This window comes from Choloepus didactylus, chromosome 19 (assembly GCF_015220235.1).
Source record: "Choloepus didactylus isolate mChoDid1 chromosome 19, mChoDid1.pri, whole genome shotgun sequence".
Classification (NCBI taxonomy): domain Eukaryota; kingdom Metazoa; phylum Chordata; class Mammalia; order Pilosa; family Megalonychidae; genus Choloepus; species Choloepus didactylus.
In genome coordinates, this window is record NC_051325.1 from 13,720,876 (window position 1) to 13,740,923 (window position 20,048).

A 20,048-nucleotide genomic window follows, 5' to 3' on the forward strand; every position below is an offset into this window, starting at 1 on the left:
CTCTGGTAAATCAAAATAATGTGGGAAGCGCCACCAGAGAAGTGCCAGGAGTGCTCTGGAAGGCCAGAGGCAAAAGAAATTGCTTCTGGTTGGGAAGGGAAGGGACAGATGTCCTGAATGAAGTTATGTATGAACTCACCAGTAGGAATGGCTAGAAATTCTGCTGCAAATTCTCAAACCATTATCATCCCCTTCTCTACTTCCTGACCTTGTCCCTATGAACAGAAGAAATTTCACTTTTGTAATTTTTTCTCAAGCATTAATTGGCATGCTGTACTCCTTAGAGCCAAGCATTGTCTCTAGTTGTAAGAAAGAGATTAAGCTGAGTGTCTTCACCCCAAATTGCAGCAAAAGACAGCTCACCTCCTATTAAAACTTAGAATCTCTTTGTTTCTGATTGGTATTGATAGTGACTATAAACATATTGTGTTTGACCTCTCTCTATATACTTCTCCCAACCTGATAGTAAGTGATGTGTTGCTGGAGGGTGGGGATGGAGTGGGTGGGTGAGAAATATCACATGGGAATAGATACAGTTCATGAAAAATACCTTTCATTAAAATCCTGGTCCCTTCATTGACTGATATTCTGCCTTTAGATTGAAAAAAAAAAAAAAAATACATATGCCATGTGGCAACTTGGAATTATCATAGAAATTAGAAGTAGAAAAGAGCTATTAGGTCCCATCTGGTACCTCCCCAAGGGGCTGGGCAGCATTATGCCCCCCCCCCCCCCGACACACACACTCACCCCCGGACTCTCTCAGGCTTTGTCCAGCCTGATGGTGAGTGCTGTGGAGACGACGCCTCTGCAGCGATTTACACAGCACTCTAGGCTTAATTCCATGGCCAGCGTTGACTCGGCCTTCGGCATGGAGTTGTTTTTTTTATTTCACGTGCTGTTAAAAAGAGCTTCTTGGCAGAAATTAGAAAGACCTATTCAGCAATTGGCTTGTCAGTGTGCATGTCAAGTAGGATGAGCTGGACATTCACCAGTCAAGTGTGTTGGATCAAAGCAACAACAAATCATTTGCAAGCAAGAAAATTCCATTTTATATAAGACCATTGTGATTTTTGTCACGTCGCCTTCTCCACTTATCGAACTTCTCATTGTAAAATACATGCTTTGTTATTTTGTTGAATACTGCATTCTCAAATAAGAAGTACTATAGCACCATTGGAGTGATGGGGCTTAAGGGAAAACCATATTTTAAAAAGTTCAAAGAATAATGTTTGGTATCACTTTTAAAACTTTTCAGGCAACCACAGGACTAATGTTACAAAGTAGCTAAGCCTACTGATGCTAATGTGGGCTAGGAAATGCTGTACTCCAAAATAACTCATAAAATAGCCAGGTTGACATCTAGGAGGACAATTTAGTACGGAAATTAGGAAAAGAAAATGACTAAACCGATTAGGTCAATCATTGTAAAAATTGTAAATATTTTTCTATCATACCTGAGAAGATTTCATTGGTACTATACAAATAAAGCATTTAAACCAAGAAATTTACTGCTATACATAATTTTTATAGAGGTGCAATAAATGGGAAAAACAATTTGTAATCACTTAACTCTACTGTTCTTCCCTTTCTATCTGCAAAAGGGCTAATATTGAGGCCAGAAACCAGGGGTATAAGAAGAAAAAGTGGGGAAATGGAAAAAATAAGAAAAGGGGAAGAGGTGTTTTTTTTGGCGTATTTTTTTCCTGTAAAACATCACTAATTTTAAAAATTATATTCATGTGCTTGCTTAGGCTATTAATAATTAATTGCTCCCCTAACATTTTGTTAAAATGTTCTGGTCCTCGCTTGCTGTGGCAAAAATCTAAGCTAGTTTGCTTATGTCGCAGCCGATGTCTGGAATTCAATGCTGCCTCATTGCGATAAGTCTGAGATTTAAATTTTGAAGAACACTTAATAGCCTGACAAATCCTAATTATCAGTGTCTAATTGCATTTATTCATTTACCAACCAGTTACCATGGGTTTACTGTCTGCCAAGCCCTGTGTCAGAGCTAGTGACAGATGAGCTTCTTGCCCCGATGTTTCATAGAGAAGACAAACCAACTAATAAATACATACGCTGGGAGAGACAGTCTCTAAAGAAATGAAACAAAGTTGGGGTGAAGAAGGGTCAGTACAGGGAAAGGCCTCTCTGGGCAGAGAGCATCTGGGCAAGATCAGAGGGATGAGAGAGGCCACGCTCCGAGAGCAGGGCTGGCCTTCCCGGCAGAGGGCACGGTAGCAAGTACAGGACTCCGAGTCTTTGAGTGGCTTGTGTCTTTAGGGATTATGTGCACGTGCAGGTCCATCACAGTGCATGTGACAGACCCAGGGAAGCCTCACTCCTCAGACCCTCTCCCCTCCTAGCCCGCAGAGGAAGCTGTAATCCAGGGCAGCATACTGGGGTAAACACTCGAGGCTGCCGGGTGCCAGGGCACCACCCCACCCCTGCGCATCCTCCAGGGGTGGAAGAGAGCAATACTTGGAACCAGGGTTGGCTACATAATCTGCAGAACCCAGTGCAAAATGTTTAAAAAAGCAGGAAAAGGTGCCTTTTCCATTCTTCTGGGATCTCTCTGTCAACTTGTGGTGTTTTTTATTTGCTAATGCCTTTAAGTTATTAGCATGATTTTATCATTCTTCTTGATATTGTGCAAGGCCAGTTTAAAATGCAGATATAAGAGCATTTAACTCATATATGGAATCGCTGAAATTCCACAATTCATATTTAGTAGCTCCCAAACGCATATATATTTTGTTTTTCCCAGAAAAGCGGAAACACTGCACAAAACTAACACCTATTTTTATTTCACTCTTCATGCACTCATATTGTATCAACACTCTCTACCTGATGAGTAGGAAGGACTGACAGGAAAAGAATGTATGGGTTGCCCTATCTTTTCCTTTCCTTCTGTGTCATCATTTTCAGCATAAGTGGTTGGCTTATGCTGGCAGGTAACACAAGTAAGAAAGGATATGATGGGGTTCCTTGGTTGGAATACCATTGCTTTAGTCCACATTCAAAGCAAATAATGGTTCTGATGGAGAGTGTGGCCCCTCCAGGCCATCCATACCCCCCAACCTCACCTGCCACCTAGTCATAGATGGACATTTCCCACATACCCGCTTTGAGTCTTCTGAACTCTCATGCATCATGGGTCTACCAGAACTCTGTGCTCTTGGGCCACAGGAACCAGGGGCCCACACATTGTACACGTGCATTTCCACTGCACACATGCTCCATTGTCCCATCAAACTTTATGTAGGAAACTCAACATCAAAGATAAAATTAAGAATTTCAAGACAGTGGCAGCACAGGCTCCTTCTGAGCATGGGGCACTGTGCAACTACACGTCACATACCCATGAGGCCTCTAAGCCATTCCGAAACCCCCCACCACAAGATACTTACTAGAGTTGATTCCCTTCCTAAAGTCCAGAAGTACATCCCCCTGCAAAATGTTATTGGCATGTGAACCAAGACCCATTAGGGAATGAAAGCAGCATGTACACTTAGCCCTATGAGATACAGTTCATTTAGGAGAACAAACATCTAAATATCTCTGTTCCCCTGAGATATTAGGTACAGTGGCAGCTGCTAACAAAGGGAAATTTCTTTGTCAGCAAGGGCTCTTTGATACGGGCAATCCTGTGTCCCCATTTTGTTTCTGATATTTAGAATTTGATTGTTAATTAGACCATTGCCAACACAAAATTGCTTATTTCATCCGTCACTCGTTTTCTTGGTATCGGAATGACTTCTATGAACAAGGACATGTTATTTACTTCAAACCTTCTGTAGATCCTTTTGAGAGGGAGTACTTGCCCTTTCTATTGACCATAAAGAGCCAAACATTGAACCTGATGACAAAGAAAGAAAAAGAGCAAAGGGAAGTTACTTTGGATTCGTATCTCCCTTCCCCTTCCCAACAAACGAGTGATACTTAACTGCCTTTAAAAAATGTCAATTGGGATTCAGTTTTATTTAATATTTAACTAGCAGTGGACATGTGGGCAGTTCTATATCAATTTTGTTTGGTAAAACAACATTTCTTGTTAAGCTAAGGATTAGAGTCATTGCTGGAGCAAATTTGCCTTTTTTGGTTCATTTTAAGCAGTAAATCCAGCTTAGAATCGATATCAAAGGAGTTCTTGGTTGGGGTACCCTTGGCTAAATGATCAAACAGTTGGAAATGTGTGGCAAAGGCCCTCGGAAGACTGAAAAATACCATTGTCTCACAAGATAAAAAGAAAAAAAAAAATTTGTGAACCTAGTGGGGATGTGTTTGGGAAAGCAACCCCAGGAACATCCCAGCCTAGCCCTTCCATCTTTCCTGGGTTTTCCTGTGACTTCCTCCGCAGGCTAAATTAGATCTCTCGAGTGGCGCCTTCTTCCTGCGGCCACTGCTGTTCTGTGTGATGAACCACCTCACCTGCCATCTGCTTTTTCTATCCCTCATGGGCAATCAGAGCGCCGACTCCTAAGCCTAGCATGTTGTCAATGGGAAGCTCGCCACGTGTTGTGTTTACAGTTCCCAAGCCAACTACAGATTCCCAAAGCAACCCACAGTTAGCTGATAGAAGTTTCCAAAGCCATCTGAGCCAGGGCTTTCATTCCCCTCGTCAGATAACTAACTTGTTTCAGGGAAAAGGTTGCTGCACAATATATGTAGTGTGCCCGTTAGGAAGACTTCACACTGAATCAAACAGATGGTGGCTTTGTAAAATAAACATCCACTTCAATAGAACAATAGTCTCAATGGCATTCACCATCTCTCTGATCCGGAACCATCAGCAGTTGATGGAGAAAACTGGGCTGCTTAAGAAAAAGTAGTTTTGTGCCTCATTCTTGCGCAAGTGAAATTTAGTTTGATTTTCAATTTACAGATATATTTGACCCATGACTTCTTTATATCATTGCTAGATGCTGCTCCCAATTAACACCCTTCAAAAATGGCCACTCTCCCGAAACCCGTAACCCTGCTTCTTTCCTCTCCAGTGGGATCTTTGGTTCATTTTCCTGGGCAGACATTTTGTTTCTTCTGTTCATCTCATACACTCCAGAAAAGCATCAAACAGTATCAAGTGTTGAATTTTACCATGCAGAGCCAGTTGTGCATTTGTCAACATTTACCATGTCCCTGCCATGTGCTAGTACTGTCCTAGCCACTAGGAATAGAAATATAAACTACTCCAAGTGAGGGGACAATATTTGCTCAGGGACCAAGCTCTGAAAGAGCACATCATGTTTGAGAGCCACCGGTACACACACACACACACACACACACACACACACACACACACACACACACACACACACACACACACACGGAGGACACACGTGATGGGAGGACATTTAAAAGGCAACTGAAGGAGTCCTGAGGCAGTGGATTGGATGGCCATGTAAAGGAGGTGCATTGTTTCAAGGTGGGATCTGCTGAATTTGCTGGGGCATGGAGGGTGATAAGAAAAAAGGATCAAGGACAGAACTCTCAGGAGCATCAGCATTTGAAGAGTAGGGTTGGGTGGAGGAGGGAGAGAGAGGCAGAGGAAAAGGAGAAAATGGTTTCACCGAAAAGCAAGGAGGAGAAAGACGAAGGGTCGCATGCAACAGTCAGGTCAAGAAAGACATCCTGCTGCACGGTCTTATCTGTGGCTGGTTCCAGCCTTCTTAAGTCTTTACCTGGAAAATTGGATGTAATAAGACGTAGAACTGAGTTACTGCAAGGGAAGAGATAAAACATTGAATAATAGCTGCACCCCAAAAAAAGGAAAACACTCCTGGGTAGGATCCAAGTACTTGAGAATGGAAAATGCATGGGAGCAGGCTAGATTTTAAAGCGTGCCCCAGATGGGAGAGTGTAGACAATGCTGAACAGGGCCAGAGGCAAAATGTAGCTGTAGTGGGGATTTATACTACTCTAGAGTACATTCTATTGACAGCAAAGCATTCGATAAATTCTTGACTGGCTCTCAGAACATAGAGGAAGCAAACTAGGGAGCTACAATTTTGGACTGATTCCTTAGGAACTTGAAAGAATGGATTTGTGACATTGTTGCAGGAAGTACCAAGTTTGCATTAGAGTTTGTATAAGAATAGGAGAGAAATGCAAGCAGACCTTGGCCCTAGACACTTTGGAATCACTTTTCAAAAATGTGGGTCAGAGGAAGAAATGGTCTTTCTCAAGGGTGGGTTGAGGCTGCAAAACGGAATGAGGGATGTGAGATTTTCAATGATGGGATTGTTTTTCCTTATTAAATTAAAGTTATTTCACCAAGAAAGGAAAAGGGGAGGCATTGAAGAGCGGCCAGTGTAGTTGCACAGGTTAGTCTCTAATGAGTTCATATTTAAAATATGTGCACCAAGATTCAAAAAGGAGCCCCTCCCCCTGCTGTTAGGGCATCACACTAACAGATAGCCAAATTGCCCTCCATCTTCCTGATCACATCTCCAAATGGGAAGGGACAGAGAAGTGTCTTTGTATACAAAATAAAACTCATATCACTGAGAATGCTATAAGGGAAGTTATAAAACAAAACAAAACAAAACAAAAAACAAAAATTGGCCCCTGCAAGTAAGGCCCAGCCTTCAGGTACATATATGTTTGGTTTTAGAATGAATTTTTAGCAGTGATCTCAGAACCATTAGAACTTTTTTTTTTTTTTTTTTTAAAGAGATCATGTAGAAAAAAGGAAGCACCCAAATCTGGAAACAAGCAAGTATTTTCATTTCCAAATAGGATTAAGGGATGAATTTTGGAGTTTTGTGTGGACCCCTTATAAAATTTTTTAAGACCAGGTTATTAAATAGCTGGGGCCACATTTTAAGAGGGACCTTGAAGCCTTTAGAAAACAATGTGTTTGCAGAGAATAAGATATCCCTAACACACTTATTATTTTTGATAAGATTGCTATTTCCAGAATTAGGGAAAGCTTGCCAGTATAAATCTTAATTTTGGTAATGCATGAGGCATGAGAGAGAAATGTGGGCCCAAGGAAGTTCTGACTTCACTGTGGCCAAACATAAAGTGCATTAATTCACAGATCAGAGATGGGTGGAGGGCTTTACTCAACCCTTTTTCCAGTCAACACATCAACGGATTTTATCAGTGACTTTCACAAAGACCTAGAACACATATTTATCAAATTATCATTTGAAAGAAAGCTGAGAGGGTTAACGAATATGACACAAGGCAAAATCAGAAGTTGGGGTTGTCTCAACAGACTGGAATTCCAGGCCCAACCAACAAGATGCAGCATAAAAGGGTAGAAAAGTAAAGTCAGGCACTTAGGTTTTAGATCATTAGCTGCATTAGCCGAGGACAAGGATGATGTGACTTGACAGCAGTTCATTCTGAGCAACAGCCGGGGATTTGGGATGACCACAGATCTGAGATGAGAGGCGTGGGCTGAGCTGGCTGCAGCAGCAGGACCAGAGGTCCCAGTTGCCAGATAGAAAAAACAGCCTTTACACCCCTGCAGCCTCACCCTGCAATTTGTGTCCGAAACGTTAAGAGGGACCTTGACCAACCTGGAGCAAATCCAGAGAAATCGTATTAGGCAGCCATTAAAACCAAGAAGGGAGTATTCCAGGAGCCTGAGAGGCTTTTAAAGAGGGGACCAGGCTGCAGAACAGTGCCAATGTACAGAGGGAGCCTGGAAGCAGCTTTTAGCTCAGTGTCAAGGCAAACATTCAAAAACCGGAGCTGACAAACCAGCTGCCTACAGGCCCATTCCAGGCCACAGCTGGGCTTTGTTTGAATGGCGGTCTTGGCCTCCCAGTGTTACCAAAACACAAAAACAAAAATTGAGTCTGTCAGTCACCTCAAAAAATTGGGAGATTTTTCATTGGAAAAAATCTAAATTTGGGACTTCTCTTGAAGAGTCAGAACACCTGACCACACTCTCTGCTGACTCAGGCCTGTCCTCGCCATGTGCTCTGTCCCCAGCACTCAGGCACAGGTGCCATCGTGGTGGTACCCCAGCCAGTGCATCTCCCACTGGGGGCTGGATCATGCAGGGAAAACAGCTCCTGGTCCTTGGGAGGGCCCAGTGTTTCCATGGTGATCGTTATCACATGATCAGCCTGCCCCCCTAGAAATATTTGCATCTCAGGTCTCTGTCACAAAAACTGGAACCACCAAACTGTGGAGTTAGCTCTTGGAAGTGTTTAGCTTTTTGCTATCCTGGGTGTTAAAGGCCAGGAGACGGCCCTTCTTTCAGTGACCTGTAGAGGAAGGTTGATTCCCTGAGATCTGAGCTGCCTCCACCCTGGAGCCTGGAAATAAGGCCCATCAGGGGCACACTGGGGTGCAGGGGGAGTCAAGGAGAAAGAAGCAGCCCTTTTGGTATTGTTGCTGCAAAGCAACTTATTACTATTAGACACAAGGCCATCCCCTTGGGAAAAGTAAATCCAACAAGCTGTGGAGAAACCAAGCAGATTCTGAGTCTAGGGAAATATCAAGAATTGCTCAGCTTCCCTCTCTTCCCACTCCCAAATCTGGGCATGATGAGTCATTATCATGTGGGTCACTCTAGTGGCCCACACCCTCCCCCAACATGCACCCCTCCAGTCTCCTGTGACACGGGCCCCTCGCACCCTCACCCTCCCTCAGCCACCTCACCTCCCTCGGCCACCTCACCCTCTGACTTTTCCCTTGTCCGACTGTGCTCCAGTCTGTGCTCTTCTGCAGTAGCTTTAGCTCCTACTTATGCTATGAGTTTCCCAATGAGGCCTCGTTTCCATTCTGTTAATACCCCTGTCACATTGTGTGGGAGTGGGAGGGAGGGAGGAAGAGAAGACGGAGAGAGATTAATTTGGTAGAAAAATTTTGAGGGAACAGAATTAGGAAATAAAAGGAAATCATATTTTATAAAATTGCATTTTTCCAAAATTGAAAACCTTAATTGCCCAAAGTAAAATATAGCTGTACAAATAAAATATGTATGTATATTATATTTATATTTATAATATATATGCATATATATTATACATTAGTCTTTTTTATTCCATTTTAAATGTTTCATTTACAGCCATTTCCCCCATGCTTAGAACAGCTCCTGGCACACAGTAGGTACTCAGTAAATATTTCTGAATGAAATATGCTAACAAAAAGACAACAATAAGTCAAGAGCAAGCAAAAAAAGTTAGAATTTTTATTGAAAAATTGGATTGTGTGTATACTTTTCTTTTTATTGAAAGATATAATGTTTGGGATATATTACATTTTTTAATGCATTCTAAATAACAATTCTCTGATCACCATCCCCAAACAGTTATTGAAGGACATTTATGTGGATGGAAATCTTGACAATTAAAATGGTAACTTTAGATCTAATTGTGAAAATAATGGAATCTTATTGAGAGCAGCGAAAAGGATGCGAAGTCTATTCAGTAATCCCATTCTCCTAAATAAATAACAGTTTATCTGGTTATTTAGTTAGTTGTTGAGAAAGAAACTGACTTCGAACAGTGCTAAAATCAGAAAATTTATAGACAAGAAGAAAGTGGAAAGGAAACATAATATTGTCATCGAAGCATGGCCTCCTGAGAGGGGAGTGAGCCTCTCTAGTCGGGGATAATGAAGAAGTGTCTGGAAAGGACGTAAATAATTTTGGTGTCAGAGTCCTATTTCTAAATCCTAGGGACCCAGTTATAGGTTGCCTTTTTTTTTTTTTTTTTTTAACTTTTAATTGTATGTAGATATTATACAAGTAAACGAAGCTCACGGAGAGCCTTGGGGAAGCTGTCCGCCTCCCTGAGAGCCTGTGCCGGCCGGGCCTTGGCAGCGCATGCAAATACTGACAGCTGAAGTCACTTGTTGGAAAGTCCGCAAACTCTGATTACAGCTGCATTTGTCAGTAGCTTTAAGGGAAGTGTAATCAGCCAGAGAGATTAATTTGCATCTCAATTAGAAAGGAGTCCAGAGGAAGCTCTGTGTTCTGTTGGGGGAAGGCTGTGGAAGAAATCCCCACCCTGCACAAAGGCCTCCCGCGCTCTGTCCTCCAGCCGAGTGGAGGACAATATCCCAGGCTTCGTTTCCATAGGGACCGCAAGCCTGCTGGGCCCCAGAAGAATCCCGGGTTTGCACCGTGATCATTTGGTCATGATGACACAAATTCCGCTGTTGTTCCTAAATAACATTTTGCCATTAGAAAGCTGTTAGAAAAGTGGAAATGGTCATGATGTCAAAAGCGTGCAAGAGGGTACTGGCTGACCCTACATACTTTTTTCCCTCACAGTGCTGCTAGGATTTCCAGGCTTTGAACATTTATTAATGTATGAATATTCAAAGAGCGAAAGGTCATTTCATAAATGACAATATTTCTTTCGCATTCAGATGATTACTTTGGGAATGACACAGCTTCAAAGGGGGCCCTTCTTCCTGATTCGCCCACACTCTTCAGCCATGGGCAAACAGGATTATGAATTTAGAAGCACCGGCAGGGAGGCAGCATGGCCTCTTCTGGCCATAGAACGGGGAAGAAAATTCTGACCGTTACAGGTCTTTTTACCATCCTAACAAAACTAAAAGAGGTAGGTAGCCCTAACCTTCACTTTAAAAAGCACCAAGTAGTATTAATTTTAATTTTTTTTCTTCAAATATTATCTTTTGGTCATTTTCACAGGCTTTGATATTTATCCTAGGCGGGTTATTTGTTTTCAGACAAGTTCTACATATTCTCCAAATTCTGCCCTTGAGCCTGTGAGAGAGATGAGGGTGGTATAACCAGGAAGTCCTCACCTTTGGCATTTTAGGAGGAAAGCTTTTATTTCTGGTTTATTTTGTTCTCTCTCAAATAGTTAATTTCATTGGCTCCACGTTCAAAGTGAGGGGGAAAAAGTGAGATAAATAGAAATCCTAAATTACAAACTATTGAATACAGAGCCTTCTTTTTGAAAAGCAGGGTTTAAAACACCACCTTCCCTTTCTGGAAGGGGGGAGAGAACAAGTTTCCTAAAGACAATCTCTTTCAGTGTGCATGGACTGAAATAACACATTGCAGCGAGACATCAGAACCTCTTAATCCAACATTAATCAAATTTCAGTTTACTAATTATCAGTCCCATTTTGAAAAGAGCATAATGTCATAAAACGGCATCCACAGAACATTTACTAGAGTCTGGGATTATACGCAGTATATTTGAAAGTGAGACTTTCTGTTATTCAAATCTCCAAAAAGGATAATACATGCCTTATTATAATAAGAGATTGTGCAAAGCCAAAGACGGACAAAGCAGGCGCGTCCAAATGGTGATCCCTTCTGTACCGCCTGCCTTCCTGTATGCAGCTGGTTCCCAGCAGGTTTCTGCACTAGAGTAATTTGCAACACACTCAAGTAAATTTTTTTTAATAAAAGCAGAATACTTTTCTGGTCATCCGTGGGTGAGTACTACCCAGATGCCATCATGCTAGTCTTTAAGAGGTGTCCTTTCTAGTTTACTTCTGTGCGGTTTTTCTAAATGGAAATAGGTGCTGTGAATGTTGTGCTTCAAATACTTTCCTGAGGCCCTGTGCTTTGAAAGTGTTAGACTTTATTATGACTTGATAGCAACTGTTGGGGCCAGTGGGGGTTGGGTGAGAGCTGTGAGGATCGGTGCTTGTCCCCAGCTCCACGTGCTTCTACCCCGTAATCAGATGTCTGGGGCAGGAGCTGTTGTGAGTCAGGATGCACTTTAATGTTTACGTGGTAGCTTGCACATGCCTTTTAGACGGCCATCTAGAGACGTGCACAGCCGCTTTAGTTTCCAGCAGAATAGTGTGTTTTCAGACTGCCATGATTTTTCAAATAGGCATTTCTGTTTCTCATTATTATTTGCAAACCCACATCTCATATTCTGTATGTCCAAATAATCGGTTGTAATAGTTTCCTCAGAATCACCGAAGTGAAACAAATACAATGTTTAGAGATTTAAGATGTTTATCTTTCTTCAGCTTCTTTCTTCGAATGCTTCATTTCAGTCTTATAGCTTCCTATTTGGTTCTAGGTTTTAAAAGGGTATAGAATACGTGTCCCTCTGCCTTCTCCTCTCTTGTAAATTTTCCAGTACAAAGCTTTGATCCTTAGCAGATCAAGGATCAATGAAGGGGCTGCCTCCCAAAGCTCCTCTTCTGGAACCATCCAAGCCCCTTCGGTTCTCCCTGTGAAGTGAGGTGCGAGTGTCTCAGAGCACCCCGCGTGGAGGCAGATGTATGCCTGCAAGTGCGAAGTCTCATACCTTCACGAAGGGCAGGCCAGGCACGCTGGCTGGCTGCGGGATTCAGGATCTATACGCAGAGTTCCAGAATTCCCCCAGGGCCTACTTTTCAAAGGCAAATTAGTATGTTTGCAACTTGATCCCCGGGCAACTTTTGACAGTTGTTCTACGAATAATAAAACAGATGGACAGAATAGATTTTGGGGTCTCCATCCAAACTGCCATCCTCAGCGGAATTTAAAGAAGGCATGGACTTGCTGGGGAGAGAGCTGCTGCTATTTGGTCTATTTGGATGTTATGGTCTGTCCATAGCATCCAAGAACACTAACTTTCTCCCAGAAGAAGAGAAAATTGTCTTTGCAGTGTGTGTTCCTGATAGATTTCAGCTTGGCTATGAGAAAATCAACCGGATGTGTGTTTTCTTCACACATTTAAAATGGAATGAATTAAATTTAGTTAAATTGAATTTTTACTCCTAAGAAACATGATTTGAACATGAGGTAGAACTGGAAATTAGTTTTAAATTTAAGGAGTATTTTCATAGAATCTTTTAATCCCTTTCAATAAAGGAGAGCCTCTTTACAATATCTTAGAAATTGTATCTATTCAATTTTGGAAAATAAAATTTATGCCTCTAACAGGATAAACTTCTCTGCATATAAGGACATACGTATATGGATAGTTTACATCAGAAAACCACACTTAAATTATCTGCATGAAAAGAAAAAATATTATTTCTGTACTTGACGCTCTATAATTTTGTCATACAGATGCATATATGTCTGTACAGAAAGTCTAAATGAGGAAAACACTTCACATGAACTACTCCACTTTTTGTAGAATTTCAGATTTCTATAAGCTGGTTTTAAGCTCATATCAAGTTGGGAAGTAGTTTCCTCTGAATGTATTGGCTTCCTCTGAGATAAATTTCTATAGTCTTTAATCATTCCTTTCCTCTGGATTAATTTGCCCTGGTTATTACCATTTAGGCCATAAAGATTAAATAATGGAGCAGGTCACCTCTGCTTTTGGAGTTCCATAGCTGCACATGTGACTGACAAAGCTTTTGTCTTTGTGTGCACATGTGCTGGGGTCCCCCAGTTTCTCAGTGAGTTTATCATGGAGGCCAATTGTTTACTCAAAATTTCACCTGTGATAACTCAGTAGCATAGTAAATTTTTTGTTTTATTTTATTTTTTTGGAGAAGAAACATAAATACAATTAAAAGCCTTTGTCTCTTCTCAGTTTGGAACAGCATCATGAGGCTGAAACACTAGACCCTCGGGTATCACCTTGGCTCTCACCGAGAAGAATTCTCATGAGGAACAGTTCAGGGATATTATCTTTCCTCTACAGTGGCAAGTTTCCTACAAGTGCCAGATAATTTTAAGGTGTGTCCTTCTGTTTTAGGGCTTAAATGGGCAGATAATCTGTGATAGCCGACCACAGACAGACCTTGGGTTTCAATTCTAGCTTAAATAATTAGTTTTTTGGTTTTGAACTAGTCTCTTTACCACCGTCAGTTTCCTTATCTGTAAAATGAGGAAAATAATACAGGCAGATTATTTTAAGGATTTATGGAATGAAGTGTCCGTGCTTCTCGCCGTCCCAGAGCTCCCATCCTGGCCAAGGCCGTCGTCTTCTCTCCCCCGGATTATTGGCGCAGCCTCCTCCCGGTCTCCCTCCATCTAGAAATCAAATTACGTCATATCTCAGCTCAGAAACCTCCTGTTAACTTCCCATCTTCACCCACAGAAAAGTCCAGAATCCTTGTAATGACCCACAGACATATTCCAGCCTCAGGAACCGCACATGCCCAGAAGTCCCCACCACCACCACATCCTGGACCCCCAACCCACCCCCCATAGACATAGCTTATTCCTTCCCTTCCCTTGGTTGTCTGCTCCAAACTCATTCATCGGAAAGGTCTCTAGAACAGCAAGGCTTCCCCTGGGCACTCTCACCACCACGTCCTCTTCATTTATTTCAGGTGTATAAACTAGTATACAAACTATGCTAGTATGTAAACTACATGAAAGTAGAGTTTGTTTTGTTCTCTGCTGTATCCCCAACACCTGCATCCCAGGATAACCCCTGCCGGGAGGATGCTCTCCATAAAAATAGATTTTGAGAAGTAAATGAATGTATAAATGGGTGAAAAGTGAGTGAACAAACCAATGGCATAGGGACCCGGCATCCTATGTGTTTTCTCTCATCAGAAGCAGTTGCTGCACTCCCCCAGCTCTCACCAGGGGAGCATCTCAGGGCCCAGACGCTGCCACACACACTGTGGTCACTCAGGGCAGCCGGACCATGTTCCTCCTCAAGCTAACATCTGTGTGGCCGCAATAAAGCTGTAGGACACAGAGAGCAGTGGCCTTGTCCTTTGGAGGCTTTGCCAGTACATAGGGATCATCATTGTGCCATATGACAGAATGCAATCCATGCTGTAGGAGAGGCCTATGCTTGGTGTCTAAGGAGTATTTGTTGAATCAGAGGGTTGTGGGAACTCTAAAAATATAAATATAAATATATAGTTCTAGCTGCAGCTTCAAATTGCTCACATATTTTGGGGACATCTCTGGCTATCTCTGTGTGTATTCATTAGGTTTGGAAATATCACAATAATTTTGTTAAGTTCTTTAGTCTTACCAGAAGATATTCTTGAGGGGATTGTGGGAAGATGGCAGAGTAGGAAGCTCCAGGAATCGGTCCCTCCACCAGAACAACTATTAAACAGGCAGGAACTGTCTGAATCAACCATTTCAAATCTCCAGAGTCTAGTAGAACACTGGGCAGCATCCAGAGAGGAGTGGGAGAAAGAGGCTGGTAAATTGCAGTAAAGGCTGGTAAATTGCAGTAAATACAAGTGAATTTCACTATCCACGTAACAACTGCCTTTGCCCATCCCCCAGCCTTGCATCAGGCAGCAATAAGGTCCTCAACCCCAGCCCCTGGTGCAGCTTGCTGATGCCAGGGATGGATATAAAGACCTAGTTGCCCAAGATCCAGGGAGTGTGCAGTCAGATTGCTGACCAGTTCCTGGCAAAAGCAGCAGAGGAGTCTTAGAGACAGTACCCTAACTCAAAACTGTGGAGCTCACCCCCCTCCTAAAATTTCCCCTCCAAGCAAAAGCAGTGTGAGAAACAATTGAGTTGTGCAGCCAGGGCAAAGGCTTACCTGCTTTAAGTCCTTTAAGCACCCAGGAGAGGGAAAAGTTCTGCTTCATAGATAGTAGAGGGGGCCTTCAAACAGGGGAACTCCTAAGGCCACTAGTAAAAACAAGCCCAGGATGAGACACAGGCCCAGGAAAGACAGGGGGAACTTGCACTTTACAGTCGCCTTGGGCTGACTGTCTTGAGAGCAGGGCTGAACTTTGAAGGAGAACACCAGCCAATGCAAAGCCAATTTGCAAAGACAGTGAAAAATGTTTTTAGCGGTGGTTGGTTTGGTGTTGTTAGCTCCTGGCATTCAAGAAAATCTGCCATACCACTATCTGGATACAAAGTCAATAAACAGCTCTGGTACTAAACCCCAGAGTTAACAATTTAAAATGTTACAGTGTGTAACAAAAGATTACAAGACAAAAAAAGAAACAACAACAACAAAAACAAAACAAAACAAACAAACAAAAAAAAAAACAGGAAATGATGGCCCATCCAAAGGAAGAGGATAAAATAAAAGTCCAGAAAACATCAACCAAGAAACCAGACTTCGGACTTCCTGGATAAACACTTTTAAAAGAAAATGATCTTCAGTATGCTCAAGGGAATGAAGGAAAATACAGAGAAAGAACTTCAAAGGATATCAGGAGAACAATGAATAAGCAAGTACATTAATCTCAATAAAGAAACAGAAATTTTAAAAGGGAGCCAAACAGAACTACAGAAGTTGAAGACCACAATAACTGAAATGAAAAATGTCCAGGAGGATTTCAATAGCAGATTATGGCTAGCAGAAGAAAAAAATCAATGAACTCAAAGATGAGACAAATGAAATGAGTCAGGCTGAGGAACAGAAAGAAAAAATAATTACAAAAAGTGAAAATAGCCTCAGATACCTGTGGGACACCATCAGATGTACCAAAATACACATTATGGGAGTCTCAGAAGAAGAAAAAGATATAGGGGCAGAAGGAATACTCAGCAAAATAATGACTCTCAAAAAAACTTTCCAAACTTACAAAAGATTTGAATTGGTAGATCCAAGAAACCCAATGAACACCAAAAAAGGATAAACTTTTTGGAAGACAAATATGCCCAGACACATAATAGTCAACTGTCAAATGCAAAGGACAAGGAGAGAGTTCTGAAAGCTGCCAGAGAAAAGCAACATGTTGTGCACAAGAGTCCCAATTAGATTGTGTGAATTTGTCATTGGAAACCATGCAGGCAAGAAGGCACTGGGATGAAATACTTACAGTGCCGAAAGAAAACACTTGCCAACTAAGAACTTTATATGCACTGAGACTTTCTGCGAAAATGAGAAAGATTGAGACATTTCTAGATAAACAAAAGTTGCCCTACAAGTAATGCTAAAGGACATTTTTCAGACTAGAAAACTCAAAATGGAGTCTGAGTGGATCAAAGTAGTATAAAGAAATAAAGGTAATCATATGAGTAATTATACATGCCAGTACTATTATATCGTATTTTTTGGTATTTAACTCCACTTCTTTCTTCTTATAGGCGCTAAAATACAAATGCATAAAAAGTAATGATAAATCTGTGGTTTGGACACACAGTGTAACAAGTACAAAAATAGGTGGGGCGATGGAAGGGTTTAGAAACAGCATATGTGTATGCTATTGAAGTTAAGTTGGTATCAAACCAAATATTGCTGTATATTTAGCATGTTACAGAAATATATGAAAAATACATCCAGAAGGAAATGAAAAGAGACTAAATATAGTATAATACAGAAAAACAAATAAATATGAAAACAGGCAATAATGAAAGAATTGGGGGTCAAAAAAGTTATGACTTACAAAGTCTAAAGGCAAAATGGCTGAAGAAAGTTCTGCATTATGAGCAGTTACTTTAGATGTAAGTGGACTAAACTCCCCAATCAAAAGGCAGAGTTTGGCAGAAAGGATAAAAAAAGCCTGACCCAACTATATGCTATTTATAAGAGACTCACCCTACAACCAAAGACATAAGTAGGTTGAAAGTGAAAGGTTGGAGAAAAATATACCATGTAAGTAGTAGTCAAAAGAGAGCTGGGGTAACTATACTAATACCAGATGAAATAGACTTTTGGTCAAAAACTGTTATGAGGGACAAAGAAGGTCATTATATACTGATAAAGGTGGTCAATTCAACAAGAACATACAACAATTATAAATGTGTATGCATCTAACAGCAGAGCCCAAAATATATGAAGCAAATATTGATAGATTTGAAGGGGAAAAAAGATGGTCTACTTTTGTAGTAGGAAACTTTAATACACCACTTTCAATAATGGATAGAACATCTAGACAGAAGCTCAATAAGGAAATAGAAGACTTCAACAATACTCTAAACCAACTAGACCTTACAGACATATATAGAGCATTTCACCCAAAAGCAGCAGAATACACATTCTTCTCTAATGCACATGGATCATTTTCCAATATAGATCATATGCTAGGTGACAAAACAAGTCTCAGTAATTCAAAAATATTGAAATCATAGAATGTATCTTCTCCAACCACAATGAAATGAAGCTAGAAATCAATAACAGAGGGGAAAATGGAAAATTCACAAATATGTGGAAATTTAAAAACATATTCTTAAACAGCCAATGGGTCAAAGAAGAAATCACAAAGGAAATTAGGAAAGATCTGGAGGCGAATGAAAATGAAAACACAACATGCCAAAACTTATGGGATGCAGCAAAGGCAGTGCTGGTGGGGGGAAGGGGGGATTTATAGCCCCAAACACTGACATTTAAAAAGAAGAAAAATTTCAAAGCAGGACCTAACCTCAAAACTGGAAGAACTAGAAAAAGAAGAGCTAACAAAACTTTAAGAGTGGAAGGAAGGAAATAAACATTAAAGATAAATTAAATAGAGAATTAAAAAAAACTTTAGAATCAACAAAACCAAAAGTTGGTCTTTGAAAAGATCAATAAAATTGACAGACCTTTAGCTAGACTGACAAAGCAAAAAGAGAGGAGACACAACTAAAATCAGAAATGAAAGGGGGACCTTACCACTGACCCCACAGAAATAGAAAAGACTATTAGAGAATACTATGAATAGCTGTACACCAACAAATTAGATAACCTAGATGAAATGGACAGATTCCTAAAACACACAAACTACTTATAGTGACTCAAGCAGAAAAGGAAAAGCTCAACAAACCATTTAACTAGTAAAGAGATTGAATCAGTAATCAAAAACCTCCCAAGAAAGAAAAGCCCAGGACCAGATGGACCCACAAGGGAATTTTCCAAACTTTCCAAAAAGAATTAACATGAATCCTATTCAAACTCGTCCAAAAAAAAAAATGGAAGAAGAGGGAATATTCCCTAACTCATTCTATGAGGCCAACATCACCTTTATACCAAAGCCAGATAAGGATACCATAAGAAAAGAAAATTACAGACCAATATCCCTTATGTATATAGAGTCCTCAACAAAATACTAGCAAACCAAATCCAACAAGTTAAAAGAGTTATATATCATGATCCAGTGGGACTTATCCTAGGTATGCAAAGGTGGTTCAACATAAGAAAATCAATTAATATAATACATCATATTAACAGAACAAAGGGGAAAAAATGCATGGTCATTTCAATTGATACAGAAAAGGCATTCAACAATAAAAATACAAACAACCTAATTTTAAAATGGGCTAAAGACTTGAATAGATATTTCTCCAAAGAAGACATACAAATGGCCAAAAAGCATGAGCCAAATGGCCAAAAAGTTTAGTTTCATTAGCCATTAAGGAAATGCAAATCAAAACCCCAATGAGATAGTATTTCACACCCATTAGAATGGCTGGTATTTTTTAAAAAAATGGAAAATAACAAGTGTTTGAGAAGATTCAGAGAACTAGGAACACTCATTCATTGCTGGTGGGAATGTAAAGTAGTACAGGTGCTTTGGAAGACAGTTTGGAAGTTCCTCAGAAAGTATAGAACTAACATATGACCTGGCAATCCCTCTTCTAGGTATATAACCCAAAGAATTGAAAGGAGGGACTCGATCAGATATTTGCACTCTGATGTTCATAGCGGCATTATTCACAATTGCCAAAAGATGGAAACAATCCAAGTGTCCATCAACTGACAAATGCAAAACTAAGGTGTGGTATATACATAGGATGGAATATGATTCAGCCATAAAAAGGAATGAAGTTCTGATACATGCAACAACATAGATGAAACTTGAAGACATCATGCTGAGTGAAATAAGCCAGACACAAAAGGACAAATAAGTATTATTTGAAACAATTAGAATTAGCAAACTCATAGAGTTAGAATATAGAATATAAGTTCCCAGGGTGAGAGTAGGGAATAGGGAATTAAGGCTTAAAATGTAGAGAGTTCCTATTTGGGGTGATGGAAAAGTTTTGGTAATAGATGGTGGTGAAGGTAGTAATTAACATCACTGAATCATTTATTTGAATGTGGTTAAAAGCGGAAATTTTAGGTTGTATATATATTACTAGAATAAAAATTTCTTAGGAAATTCCATAAGGCTGTACAACACAAACAGTGAACACTAAATTAAAGCATGGGCTGTAGTTAATAGTACCATTATAAAAATGTTCTTTCATCAATTGCAACAAATGTGTAACGTTAATGGTGTTAATAATAGGCTGGTATATGGGAACTCTGTAATGTATGCATGATTTTTCT

The 20,048-nt window shown here is 40.5% G+C and overlaps 1 protein-coding gene across 5 annotated transcripts in view; it reads left to right on the top strand.

Annotated features, from left to right (window-relative positions):
• The window catches only part of RALGAPA2 (Ral GTPase activating protein catalytic subunit alpha 2), a 323,126-nt gene that overhangs the window by 234,362 nt on the left and 68,716 nt on the right, over positions 1-20,048 (top strand). The gene's annotated exons all lie outside the window — the stretch shown is intronic.